General features: G+C 40.0%; 1 long non-coding RNA gene across 4 annotated transcripts; it reads right to left on the reverse strand.

Annotated features, from left to right (window-relative positions):
• Positions 1 to 673: 673 nt before the first annotated feature.
• LOC143441841 (uncharacterized) lies at positions 674 to 13,607 on the reverse strand. Of its 4 annotated transcripts, XR_013109567.1 has the most exons (4): positions 13,404 to 13,607; positions 12,261 to 12,414; positions 6,226 to 6,311; positions 707 to 808 (listed from the first exon to the last, which is right to left on the reverse strand). It is a non-coding gene; the product is annotated as an uncharacterized LOC143441841 (long non-coding RNA). The 4 variants fall into 4 exon arrangements; XR_013109568.1 differs by lacking the exon at positions 6,226 to 6,311 and having other exon boundaries at positions 674 to 808; XR_013109566.1 differs by lacking the exons at positions 707 to 808; positions 6,226 to 6,311 and adding an exon at positions 11,086 to 11,532.
• Between the last annotated feature and the right edge of the window lie 12 nt (positions 13,608 to 13,619).

Genomic DNA, 13,619 nt, shown 5'->3' on the forward strand with positions numbered 1-13,619 from the left:
TAAATTTTTCTTTTTTATGTGTTTAACAATACCAACAAATTAAGGACCTTCCTTATTTCAGTTGGACTTTTAAAAAAATATTACATTATTCTTTATTGAAAATCGATTCTTTTCTCATACAATACATCCTGGTTATAATTTTACCCCTCTCTCTACTCCGTCTCAGTTCCTCCTCACCTGTCCAGATCAACTCTCTTTCTGAATCTCATCAGAAAAGAACAGGCTTCAAAGAAATAACAACATGATAAGATAAAAGATAACAAGCATAAACTATCATATCAAAGTTGGATACAGAAACCCAACAAGAGAAAAAGAATCCCAAGGAAGAACCAAGTTCTAACAGTGCAAACAAATCAATGCTCAATGTCAGAGATTCATTCATAATCCTTCTGGACTTTCCGCAGGGACCTGGGTCACTCTCTGGTCCCATCCTCTGCCTTCTATATCCCAGCCAGATACATTTGTGGCTGGTGTTTTTTGGTGGTTATCACATGGCACTGACATCTCCAGCATGTCCCCTGTGACATATTGGCAAGAGTCACCACATGGGTGACTCTTATTCAACAAAGTTTGGCCGCCAGCAAGGTACACTCTTGTATATAAACACATGAGGGTACAGTTTTAATACCTCACCATCTTAGAGTTTCATTGAAGTGAAGAGACACCATGACCATAGCAAAGGAAAATATTTAATGAGATCTGGCTTACAGTTTCAGGGGTTTAGTCCACTATCTTCGGGGTGAGAAGGATGGCAGCGTGCAGGCAGACATGGTGCTGGAGAAGAAGCTGGGAGTTCTACATCTTGATCCTGAGGCAGTACAAGGGAACTGTGTGTCACACTGAGTGTACCTGGAGCATAGATGAGACCTCAAAGCCTACCTCCACAGTGTCACACTTCCTCCAACAACGCCACACCTACCCCAACAAGGCCACACCTTCTAATAGTGCCATTCACTATGGGTCAAGTGTTCAAACACATGTATCTCTGGGGACCATACCTATTTAAATCACCACACTCATTAAGCAATCATTGTTTTAAAATCCGGCTTCATAAACCTTGTTTTTAAGACAGGACAGATGTTATCATACAAAAATCTACTCCAGTTCAAAGTATCTTGGAGACCTATTATAGTCTCCTTAGTTGGCCCACACCACATGATTGCCTTAATCACAATGGTGGTAAAGCCATTTGACATCGTTCATCTCCAACCCCAGCAAAGATGGCTGCCAACTACATGTTTGTCTGAGGATGATTATAAGGATATAAAGTGTTGTTTATATCCCAAAATGGAATCATGCCCTATGTTATGAGACTTAAATTAACTTTTGAGATATAAAAAATTTATATAATAATTAGGCAATTAAATGAAACCAATAACTTCTCTAGCTGTTCTCCTTTGTTCTTTTCTCTCTGTCACTGCTCTTGGCCCCATAGAGACTTTAAAAGCATGTCTGGGTCTGGGAAATGGAGAACTATAACCCAGTTCCAGAGCCAGCTTTTCAATAAAGTAGGACACCATAAAACAACTTTAATATTGCATATACCCAAATGACATTTAAATCCCTATTACATCAGATCCAGTGGCCAGAAAGCTCAGAGGTAAATTCTGAGCCCTGGGCCATCATTGCAACAAAAATATCTGAGCTATTACCAAGAAACACAGAATACTGTAAGCTTACACATTCACGGGATATCAACCAGAAACAGATATGCAGTGGTTACATTTACACATTTAAAGCAGACATTAAAAACCTGCCCAATCTTCTCCAGTACTGCAATTCCAAGGGGGTGGGGAGAGGGAAGCAATGGAACGTTCTGATACAGGTAGAGCTGGTAAGAGCAGTGACTGGGCAATATCATGAGCTACTTCAGTAAGTCATTACAGGGCTTGGTGCTGGACTTGGAGCTCCAGCTGCTGGACTCCAGCAGGGCCCACCAACTGGCTTCCACATGGGGCCCTGGGATTTTTCTCTAAAGCTTCCTATTGGGACTCAAGCCTGGCCCATGAAACCTCAACGCTCCAAAAGTTCCACTGTTTTAGGGGCAACCTCTCTGAGAGCAGTATGGAGCTATCCAGCTTATTAGACTTGTTGTTCATCCATTCTGTTACCCTTGGTCAGAAAAATCATATAAAGACAAAAGATAGGTATAGACACAAGGCAAGACACTGATCAAAAATGACAACAGAAAAATAAGACAATATTTAAGAATTGGTGTTGTACAAAGGGCCCACCAGTCTGACCAAGAGACCAGTCTTAACAAATAGGACGTCACTTTATGACTTTCATGCACAACCCAAATATTAGGAACCAGGCCTCCTGAGTTCTCCTTGGTTTTTGGACCCACACTGGGGTCTTTTCAAGCCTATGGCTTGCCCTATCCCCAAGTGTCATGGAACACCTCCATGGTTCCCTAGCTGTTGTGCAGCTTAAGCAATGGAGTCCTGTCAGAGTTCTTTGACTCCCAATATTACGTGGGAGTCCTCAGAGGCTCCAAGATAGGTCAGAAGAGAAAAAAAAAAAAAAAAAAAAAAAAAAAAAAAAACGATGTCTCTGGCTAAATTCCAATTAACCAGAAATAACCAGTAGGCTATGGGATGTGTCCCTTTGCCCCGAATGGGTATGTACGGACCTTGTCAGATCCTTTCCATTCCCAGATCAGGGTATCCCAGAACCAGAATCTGGAAACCAGGCATAAAACTGTCACGGAAAGCTAAAGAAGCGTACCAAAAGACCAAAAGTAGGTCTTTGTAAAAAAAAAAAAAAAAGGTGCATGCTGTCTCCTGTCTCCTTTTTTCACATTGCCATTCACTATGGAGCTCTGAAGGAATGAAGGCAGGCCCTGGGCCTTGGATTAGTATTTCAGAGTATGCATTCCCCCGGTTATCTCAGCCCTTTGAAGGGCATCACAGTAAAGGATCCAGTGGACAATTTATCTTGCTGGGGCCTCCAAATCTTAATTCTCAGCTGTGCTAGAGAAAAAAAAAATAGTTCTAGAGTTTTGAACCAAAATTGAAGCAAGCTTTAACTAAATACTGGTGAGGAAGGACTCAGGCCAGGTCTGCCCCTGGGTTTCCAGGGAATGGCCACGAGTCATAATTCACAGAAGTTTAAAAAGGCAAAACCCATAATTCACTGTATTTCCTATCATGTCCAATCAGTGGCAAACATACCTCCTGACACATTTCCTGCTGACAAACCTATCTACACGTGATCAAGCACATCCAGTGTAGTTGGTTAAAAAAAAAAAAAAAAAAAAAAAACTTGTTTAGGGAAGTAAACAGAACTACAAGTCCCAGTATTACAGGAAGTTACCTTGTCCTTTGGCAAGTGGAGCTTACAAATTAACTTTGGCTCTTACACTTGTTCTGGAAGGAGCAGCCCTTGGGTTAGCAGAGGGTACCTGTTGGGGTTGGAGTCTGGGACAAAGTAACAAGTTGGGGGAGGAAAGGTAGAAAGGAAAGATTTGTGGGATCCACAGGAATGGGAGCATGAGGGGAAGGGAAGGCTGCCAAGGTTGTTCTGCAGAGAGCTGGGAGTGAGACTGAGGGATTGGTTTGAGGAAACAGAGAAGAGGTTTGCAGGTAACCTACCTGTTTTTTTGGGAAGGTATGGCCTGTGGTTTAGCAGGGGTTGTTTGGAATTGAGGGCTAGGATACAGTAACAGAATGAGGGGAGGGAGGTAAGGAGCTGAAATGTGGGATACACAGGAGATGTGGGAGGGGCAATGAATGAAGCTGGTGTTCTGTTACAATACTAGGGATGACTCAGGGATTGGATTTGGAAAGGAGGAGGGAATGGGTGGTAAGGGTCTTCAGTTAGCTTACCTGAATCCCTAATCTGCTTGGCTAGCTGTAGGTGTTGGAGGCTGGGATAATAGATGGCTTGTGGGGAAGGAAAACCAGGGGAGATCTTTGTGCTCTGTTGGGGATGACTCTGAGATGTAAGAGAGCCTGCAGTGGCTTTTCTGCTACAGACCTGGAGATGAGACAGGGGCATGTGGGGGTGGGGGAATATCCGATCTCAGAAGCAGGAGAGGTGCAGGTCTACCTTCAGTTTACTTGTTGCCCTGGGAGCAACTCTTAGGTTAGCAGGAGGTGCCTGCTGTGTTTGGGGTCTAGGGTAAAGCAAGAAGTGGGGGTGGGTGGGTGTGGGGGGGAGGAAGGTTAGAAGTGGAAGGTCTGTGGAATTTACAGGAGATGGGGGTCAGGGAAAGTTGCCAAGAGTGTCCTGCTGAAGAGCTGGGAATGAAACTGGGGGTTGAATCTAGGCAGAGAGAGTGGTTAGATTGATTCTTAACTAATTGCAACTTCATAGAACTGGGATTCAAATAAGGTTACATTCTGAGGTGCTGGTGCTTACAACATCACAATACAAAATTGGAGGGAATATTATTCTACTCATAACAGTCATGATCCTCAGATCCTCAGCATTCAACGAGAAGCAAGACCTGTCCTATGGATCGCAATCATGGAAAATATAAAGATGGACAGATGGCTCAGCAGTTAAAAGCATTGATAATGTTTTGACCCTCCCTATCTTCATGGCAGCTCAGAACCATCTATAACTCCAGTTCTAGGCAACCCAATGCTTTCTTCTGGCCTCGAGGGGCTTGAGACGTGTGTAGTGCACAGAAATACATACAGCAAAACACCCATACATACACACAAACAAAACAATAAATATATCACATTATTTAATTGTAAATAAATATATAGTATAATGTTATTTCATTATAATTAAATAATAAATTACACACACATATCACATTATTTAATTGTAAATAAATACATAGTATAGATAATGTCATTTCATTATAATTAAATTAAATAATAAATTACACACACACACATACACACACACACACACGATAACTAAAACTTAACAAATGAACCCAGTAACTAAGTTAATCATCCACAGCCAGTCAGACAAAGATGCCACCGCTTGGTCATCAGTTAATGGACAGATGTTTCACTTCATTTCATGGCATCCAGGGATGTAACACGCAATCACATGTAATGTTAAAAGAATATTCTGGGTGGGCGTCATATTTTGCAAATCCTTTAAATTCTCTCTACTCCAATAACTAGGAAACTGTAAGGTTAACGCCCATCCTGTCTTCTGTGGAATTGTTCCAATGTCACCAGGAAAATCTCCCATCCTGTAAACTTCACTTTCCTATCTTAATAAATGCTTAATATTTACTAGAATTATAAAACAAGTTATTCATGCCAATGAGTTGCTTTGTTGACACAAATTCTCAAAAATGTAAAATATCTACTCATAACAATTTAGTCTTATTCTTCTATGACATATAATTAAAAGCTCTTTTGATATCAATTTAATATGTAAACTTAACTTTTACTGTCTTATGTGGTATGCATACATGCATGCAACTGTGTGTGTTTGTGTGTGTGTGTGTGCATACACATGTGTGGATGCACGTGCGAGTGTATGTGTGTGTATATGCTGGTGGCTTCCTAGTTACCCAGGTTGTCTCTTCATCCTCCCACATAACTGTGCATACCATGCCTCATTATTTATTAGCTGTGTTTTAGGGAGAAATGAGATGAATATTTATGTTTGATAGATTTACTCTAATGCAGGAATATCTTTTAAAAGCTACAAATACAAGTAAATTTAGAGGCCTAGCTACTATTAGGAATGGAAACATTATATTTAATTTTTTTATCCAAATTTTAAACATCTGTGACCATTATAGAGATCAAGCCCTGCCTTTGGAGGGAATTTTCCTCTGAGACTTCCTTACATAAGGACATACAGACAGGCTTCCTATTTTTGATATTGTGTTCCCATCACTTGGAAAGATATAGCTAAAAATATCACAATCCTGTCCTTATTCTTCTTAAAAAATTGGTCACCCTGTCTTTAATTTCACAACCACTGGATTCCAGTGGCATGGTTTCCTTGACTTGGTAGCTAATAGCGTCATGGTGCAGGATGGATATCTTGTCTCAGAGTTAATGTAGACATAAGTCTAAAAGGAAGTTTATCAGAGATGTTCAGACCAGTAATCTAAGTACACCTCTAAAATGGTTACCACTCCCATGTGTGCTATAGTGTCCATTTAAAGCTGTGACTAGAGTTTTACACTGTTGTATAGCCAAACTGTCTTTGTACAGATGTGCTTGTACAGAATTAGAAGCATTTGTTATTTTGGTCTATATGAAGGCACTAGCTAGTTAGATCATGTGGTACATTTACGGTGTTTCTGACATGCTTATGTTCATGATACTGGTAGAGCCTGTGAGGCAGGTTGACACATATGGCCTTAGAGAGCTGGGCAGTCTCTGAAACCGGAGAACAAGAGAAATCAGAAGAGTCAACGAGATAAAGAGCATTGGTGGGCTGCAAAGAGAAAAGGTGATAGATTTTTTTTCCTGGAGCCATAGCACAATCTAATAAAGAGAAGCCAATTTAACAAGGTTCATTTCAGTGAGAGATTATTTCTCAAATATTCTATCACTGGCTGTTTGAACACAGGTGCATAATTGGTGAAGGAATGCATTTAACTTGACATCATTATAGTCTTGTTTGAGTTGGTCGGCTGCTTGTAAAGGAAACTGTGCAAAAGGGACTCCTGTGACACAAATAAGAGACTTTCCTAATTCAGTTCACCTGACACTCAACTTTAGCTCAGATGATCTGCCTTTCGAAGAGCCTGACACACAGTTAGTCATTACTCTTGGCCAGCTCACATTTTCTTTAAGGGCAATAGTGTGGATATAAAGGAGAAAAACAAATTAGACACATCTAAAGTAATTGGTACCAAGAAGAAACAACCAAACTCCTGTAATGATACCTTACATCTTCATAAGCCGAAAATTATAGTCTAGGTATTTTTCATTTGCTATTATAAATTAGTCAAAACATTAATGTTTTCTACTATGACTTCTTAGGATTGCATTTTTTTTTTTACCCCAAAGGACAAATGTATCTTAATGCTGAGGAGAATATAAAGCACATCTTGTGACCACAAGAAATTAGATGCTGTGCCTGCCACAACTCAGTAATTAGTCGTTGTATCTGTCAAAGAAAAGGATGGAGATGGAGACAGGAGAAGAGCTGATGGGGCACCAGAGAAACCTCAGGAAATAATCACTGAGGAAGTTGAAGACAAATGTAACTGGACTTACTACATCAAACGCAACCTAAAAGCCTTCTTCAAGGTTGATAACCCTAGAAAAGCTTTGTCAGTCATGCCAACACACTCCTCCTATCCTTGGCCTTTCTGTAAGTGTTGACTCCGTATGTGATGTGTTCAGGTGACACATCCTCCAAAATCTGTTGTAACTTTAAAGGTGGCATCAGATTAAACAACTCGAAAGCAATCAACATAAGTACAGAAGCCCTAAGAGTTATCTCATTCTGGGCAATAGTATTGTCTCAGATTCTATTTGGACTCTGCAAATAAACAAAGGTCCAAGGCCGCCTTTGTGAATGCCTTCAATTTCCCCAGAGGCATAATATCAGAATCAATTTAATACAGATTCAAATTTTCCTCATCGGTAAAAGAATGCTGACCCACATTAGGATGACATATTAAATTTCTTTCAAATTTATTATTGTGACCTTAAGTTTTATTTTTAAAGTTTCAAAGTATTTTAGGAAGAAAACATACAACTGAGCATACGTGATACACAGGAAAGTCTCGGAAAGTTTGAATTAATCTTTTTGTTTTAGTTATAAGTAACATGTATTCACTAGAGAAGTAATATGTGCTGATTATATAGAAGAATACTATGAGTAAAATAAATATCACAGTGCTATTGAGTCATGATCAACATCAAATTTCAGTGAATTTGATATTGGAATTCAACTAACACCTTCACTTACATACAAAAAAGCTGTAGTAAACAAAGTTTCCCCGAAGACACCAAAGCTGCATTTTAGCCAAGGTGGAACTTTGTTCCCTGATTCTTAATCTGAAACTTGGCCACACCATGCTCACTATTCTTTCTGAAAGCCCCCTCTGGTTCGTTTCAGCTTCAGCTTCCTAAATTCTCCTTAAGTCAGTTCAAATCCAAGTACCCTTCCTCACCAGCTTCAACACAAAACCTTCCCTACCACCAGAGGGAAACATAAACACACAGTACACACTGTGCAAGTGTGTGTGCATGTGTCTGAGAATGCGAGTGCATTTGTGTGTGTGGGGGCGGCAACAGATGGAGCTCTAGAAGTGATTTGTTGTGTGATGTCTGCAATCAAAGAATAGTTATTAGAAGTGAGAAAACACAAAGATACTAAAAATGAAAAGAAGCTAGATAGATTTCTCGGTAAAGCATTTTCTGCTTTATTATATGAAAAATTATCCTTAAAATTACATTTCTATTGTACTATAAAAAGTCTATCTCCTAACATAAGTCTGTATCTAATATGGTTTTATCAACAGTTTAAAAAGAACTATTCTGATACTGCATAATCTGTATCTACTGTGGCCCCTTTAAAATTCCATTTAATCCCCAACTCAGTGCCAAGAAATTCTGGAATTTTGAGTATTTTAAAGACATTTTTAATCAGTCTTCAACTCCTACGTCTTCTAATACTTTTTATAAAACACAAAAGCAAGAGGTATAAAATAAAAATGGAATTTCCTCAAACATCTCAGTTTCTCTATATCTAAAAATACGAACCTCAAGCTGGGCAATGATGTTACACACCTTAAAACCCAGCACTCAGAAGGCAGAGGCAAGGGAATCTCTGAGTTCAAGGCCAGCCTAGTCTACAGAGCCAGTTCTAAGACAGCCAAGGTTATTCAGAAAAACTGTCTCGAAAAACCAAAACCTAAATCAAGCCAAACAAACAAACTAAACTAAAAAACCAAAACCCCAAACCCAAACCATGTTATTTCATCTATTTTATAGCCATAGAGGCTAGGAAGGGGGGGCACTGTCACCTGCACATGGGCTGCAGGTTCTATGCCCAAGAAGCTCTCCTGCAGCTTTTAGTATTAAGAGGTCTCTGCCCAGCTGGGCTGTGGTGACACAGGCCTTTAATCCCAGTGGCAGACAGATCTCTGTGAGTCAGGTTGGTCTCCAGATCAAGTTCAAGGGCAGCCAAGGCTAGACTTGAAAAAAGAAAGAAAGCCTGTCTTGAAAAAAAGAAAAGGAAAGAAAGAAGAAAGGTCTCTGCTCCAGGAGGAGGTCTATAATTATTTTATCCCAGCTTTTTCCCCCTTTCATTACGTTTTTTTGTTGTCCCTCAACTGTCAAAGCAGTTCCTTCTAAGGTCCATTATTGCCTGATTTTTCTGGTGTTTTTGTCATTGGTTGGTTGACTTATTTATAGGTATTGACCTCTCCTGTTTCACTCTTGTTCACCTATGAGGAGTACGATGGGATAGTAGACACCCCTGGCCTTCTAATTGTCCACTTTTCCATCTTTATCTGAGGGACAGGAGTGAGCTATTTAACTTCTATTTGCAACCGGGATAAAGACATTGTTATTTCACAGGGTGTTGTGAAGATGAACCAAGATAATAATATCTGATAAGTGCTTGGTCTCCTACCTTCTGCCTATGGCACCTTTTGTTTTGCATGCTCCTCAATGCAGATAACACTAATGGAGTGTTTCTGACGACATTCCTGGGAGAGGCTTTCTTTCGAAATGTTGGAATAATTTCAGCAGTGATTTCAAATCATATGGGACTAGAGGGCTTTGTCCAGGTCATGTGTAAAGGCCTTTTTGTTTTCTCCTTAAAGAGCGTTAACCACAGTAATGTCTGTGTAAGCACAGCTCAAGGGTCTAAGATCAGGGAATTGCCCAAGAATTTCACAGCCATGGAACAACATTATCTTTAATATCTTGCACTCCTCGGTAACATGTAATGATAATCTGTCATATTATGAGATTTGGTAACCAAAACAAAAATAAGTAGTATAAAAGTAATATTTACTGAAATAAAACAAAACAAACAAAATCAAGAACAAATATAGTACACATACCAGGAAAGGCCTTGAGGCCATCATTTGGTCTGTCCTGCACTGGACCTGGAACTGTGTCCTAAGTAGAACATTTTTGCCTTTTGCCTAGAATGCAAACTGTGTGACTAGAAATTTCTGGCCATCTTAGTAGGAATTAGCTTCAAGGGGTTTCTTAGAAGCAGGTATGCCATACGGCGTGTCTGAGGCAGATGACTTGAATAGGTGTGCACACTGAGAACTCTTTGAAGGTTTAAGAGATCTGAGATTTATACTCTCTTCTATGAGGGTTACAAGCAATTGAGAAATCAAATGAACAGGACCTAGTAGCCAAGACATGTCTGTTTGTATAAGTTTTAGGAAGGCAAGGCTGAGCAAGGTCTTCAGAGCTGTAGTCAGTAAGCATCTAGCTTTGGTGTTTAGCTGGAAACAAGCAACAAAGGAATGCACTTTATTTCAAAACAGAGAGGTTGGTTAGACAGAAGGGACCTATGGCAAAAGTTAGGAGACCAAAATATTTATTTAGTGAAAGTCATATGTATTTTCATTATTTATGGAGAAAATTAAACAATGAACACAGCTCTCTGTTTTAGTTTCGAATATGATGTGCAAGATTTGATTTCTGTTTCTTCTTTCTACATATCTGTCATACATTAAAAACAGTCCATACTGATTTGGGAAAATGGCAAACTTTCCTTTTAAGACACTGTTTTTGTTTTTTGGTTTTTTAAACTGAGATAAAAAATCACATAAAATAAAAGTCATTGTTTATGTCATTTTAATACAGTTTTGACACTTTGGATAAAGTCACAATGTTGAACCATCACCGGTGACAAGATGTCCATCATTTAAAAAAAATGCCTAGTGCCCAGGCCCTGAAGATAACTATGAACTTCAAATTATATATATATATGCTATTATTATATTATATTATATATTTACTATGTGATAAATATATTTAATATTTATATATAAATACTATATATTTATTATACATAACACATAGACTTATATGTTATATATTATATAATATATTATGCAAATGTTATCAATGTTATACAACATGAATATTTATGCAATATATTTTTATATAAAATATATAATGTAAAGAATGTATATTACATATTAAATATATACTTTTGGAATATTATGCATTCATTTTTTAAAGCTAGAGATGTATGTGGAGGATGGAGGAGAGGTCACAGATTTATACAAAGCATGTCAAGGTCAAATCTCTTGCGATAGTCAACCAAAATGAAGAGTTATAAGGATGCCCATCTTTCTGTTCATTGTCTATGACTTGAAGTAAGAACCCGAACTCGAATTTCCCAAGAGTCTATTCAGTTTGAAGCTTACAGAAGTGTCAGACAGTCTTGAAAGGCACTTGAACAGAATCTCATCTTTGTAGTATTAAAGCTTTGAGTCTAAAGGGAGCTCTGTCCTCAGCTCTAAGGCTTCCTGTAATAGCTGGTGATAACCCCACTGTGTTTTTTTCCTTTTCATTTGTCCTCACGGCTGTGGAGTCATGACCATTCCCTGTGCTGTTTTCATTCTAGAGAGCTGGTCAGATGCAGAAGAGGCAACTGAGGGCCCTGGAGGTAAGTAAAAACACAACTTGGAAAGGAAAGAATAAGCCCCTTTTATTTCCTAACCATAAATATGTGTTAACTTCCAACCTGAGTGCATTTTATTCTGGCTGGAAGACTTAAAAGGTTCTTTAAAAACTAACAGACTTTTAAACAACTCAATAGTGACACACACCTGTCATTCCAGTACTGGGGAGGCTGAGGTAGGAGGGTTGTCAATTCAAAGCCAGTATGAGTAACTTAGATTCTGTCTCATAAATAACATGTTGAAATGAATTGAGAAATAGTTTTTTGGGCACTTATTTTTTTGTTTTTGACAATTGGTTTAAAACATGCATGACTTATTTACTTATGATTAAGTTGACAAGAAAGTTATGTATTTTCTGTTCTGAGGGGAAAACATTGCTTTTGGATGAAATTTGACTTTTCAACCAGTCAAATGTTTCTTTGGACGGAGGAAGAGCCAGTGATGTCTTGTGACTGAGCTGTTTTCTAATCTGGAATGTCAAGGCCAGGAAACAGTGTCGCTTGTGTACTCCAAGTGTTCTGAGAATTTTTATTCTATTTACTGTTTTAATTCTATCTATGCCATGAGCTCCAACAATACACTAATTATTCGTCCCCAATGACTGGGATAGGAGCCCTGGCCAAGTCTTACATATGGCATGCTTTTGATGTCTATGGGTCTTGCTTATTTGCAGTTTGCTTCACTGTAAGCTCCCACCTGTTCTTACCCCTCTCCTGATTTTGGCTTCTGAGGACTCCTTGGCGACAATGGGGGAACAGGAGCTCTACATCACACTTTGAAGCACACATCACAACCGAGCTCCTATTCTCAGAGTCTTCTGTCTGGAGGTCGGGGATAGCTCTTAAGGCACACAGTATTTACTGCAAAGGACAAGAAGGTCCTGTTATTGGCACACAGTGATTTATGTGCAGGAAACCAGGATAGTTTGTATTTTGAAGATCAACAAAATTAAAGAAAGAAAGGAAGAAAATTGTCACAATTCGCTAGACGATCCCTTCCTAAGAACCTCATGTAAGCACACCTTAGGTTTACTCCAAAAGACATTTGGATATACTACCCCATTTTGCAACTTCAGCAGACATAACCGAATTCGTGATAGAGGAGAAAGGACTTAAAAGTTTTGTGTGTAAGGAGAGAGGAGGACAAAAAGCAGTTAAAGCAGTAAACCCCTATCTCTGTTCTACAGACCTCATCCTAACGAATCCAGCTGCACCCCGCCCGCAAAGACCTTTGGGGCTTCTGATATAGAGTCCAGATACAAGGCTTGTGCTCATGAGTGGCTCCCTTCATAACTCGGTGTCATTCTGGGGTGCTTGTGCAAGCTGGTTGGAGTTTCAATGTTTAGGATCACTCTTGAAGTGTTGACAAAACTGACAAAGGTAAGCTAAGGGAAGGGCTGACAACACAAGAAGCAGGTATGCCCTGGGGAGGAAACTGAGGTCATTAGAGGCTTACACCTGGTGCGTTTTCCTTTAGCTATTCACCTGTCCCTCCAGGAGGCTACCTAAAGGGCTTTATCTGTACCCAGGGTCCCAACTGGGACAACCGGTATTCCTGGTAACTGCCTGTCAGCACCTGGGGCCTGTGGAGTAGCCAAAGAGGCAGGAGCGACTGGGGTTAGAACCCAGAGGGTAAAGGCAGTGAAGGGCGCTGCCTCCGTGTAGTGCCAGTAGGACAGAAGGCGGTCTGCGTTCGATCACTGGGCTGTGCAGGGCTGCACTGTGATCTTTGAGCCCCCTTCCTGAGCTTTGATTCCGCAGCTTTGAGAGAAGGTCCTCTCTATAGTTCGGAGAAGGAAAACATTCTGCGCCGCAGGCAGGCCGGACATGACTTGTATTTACTTAGCTACCTGCATTCCGAAGGGTAGCTGGGGGTGGGAGGCTCCTTTTTTCCGCGTCGGCTCCCGCTGAGCTTTGCCTAGGGACTGTCGAGCAATCTGGTGGCCAGAGAGAAGAGCTTCCCTCTAGCACCTGCCAATCGGCTTTGTGCAAAATGTGTATGTAGTGTCGCCTCGGGGTCCGCACACCGTCCCCTTCCTACTGTGCGGGCTACTTCTCGGGTTCCT

The sequence above is a fragment of the Arvicanthis niloticus genome, chromosome 3 (assembly GCF_011762505.2).
Source record: "Arvicanthis niloticus isolate mArvNil1 chromosome 3, mArvNil1.pat.X, whole genome shotgun sequence".
NCBI classification, from domain to species: domain Eukaryota; kingdom Metazoa; phylum Chordata; class Mammalia; order Rodentia; family Muridae; genus Arvicanthis; species Arvicanthis niloticus.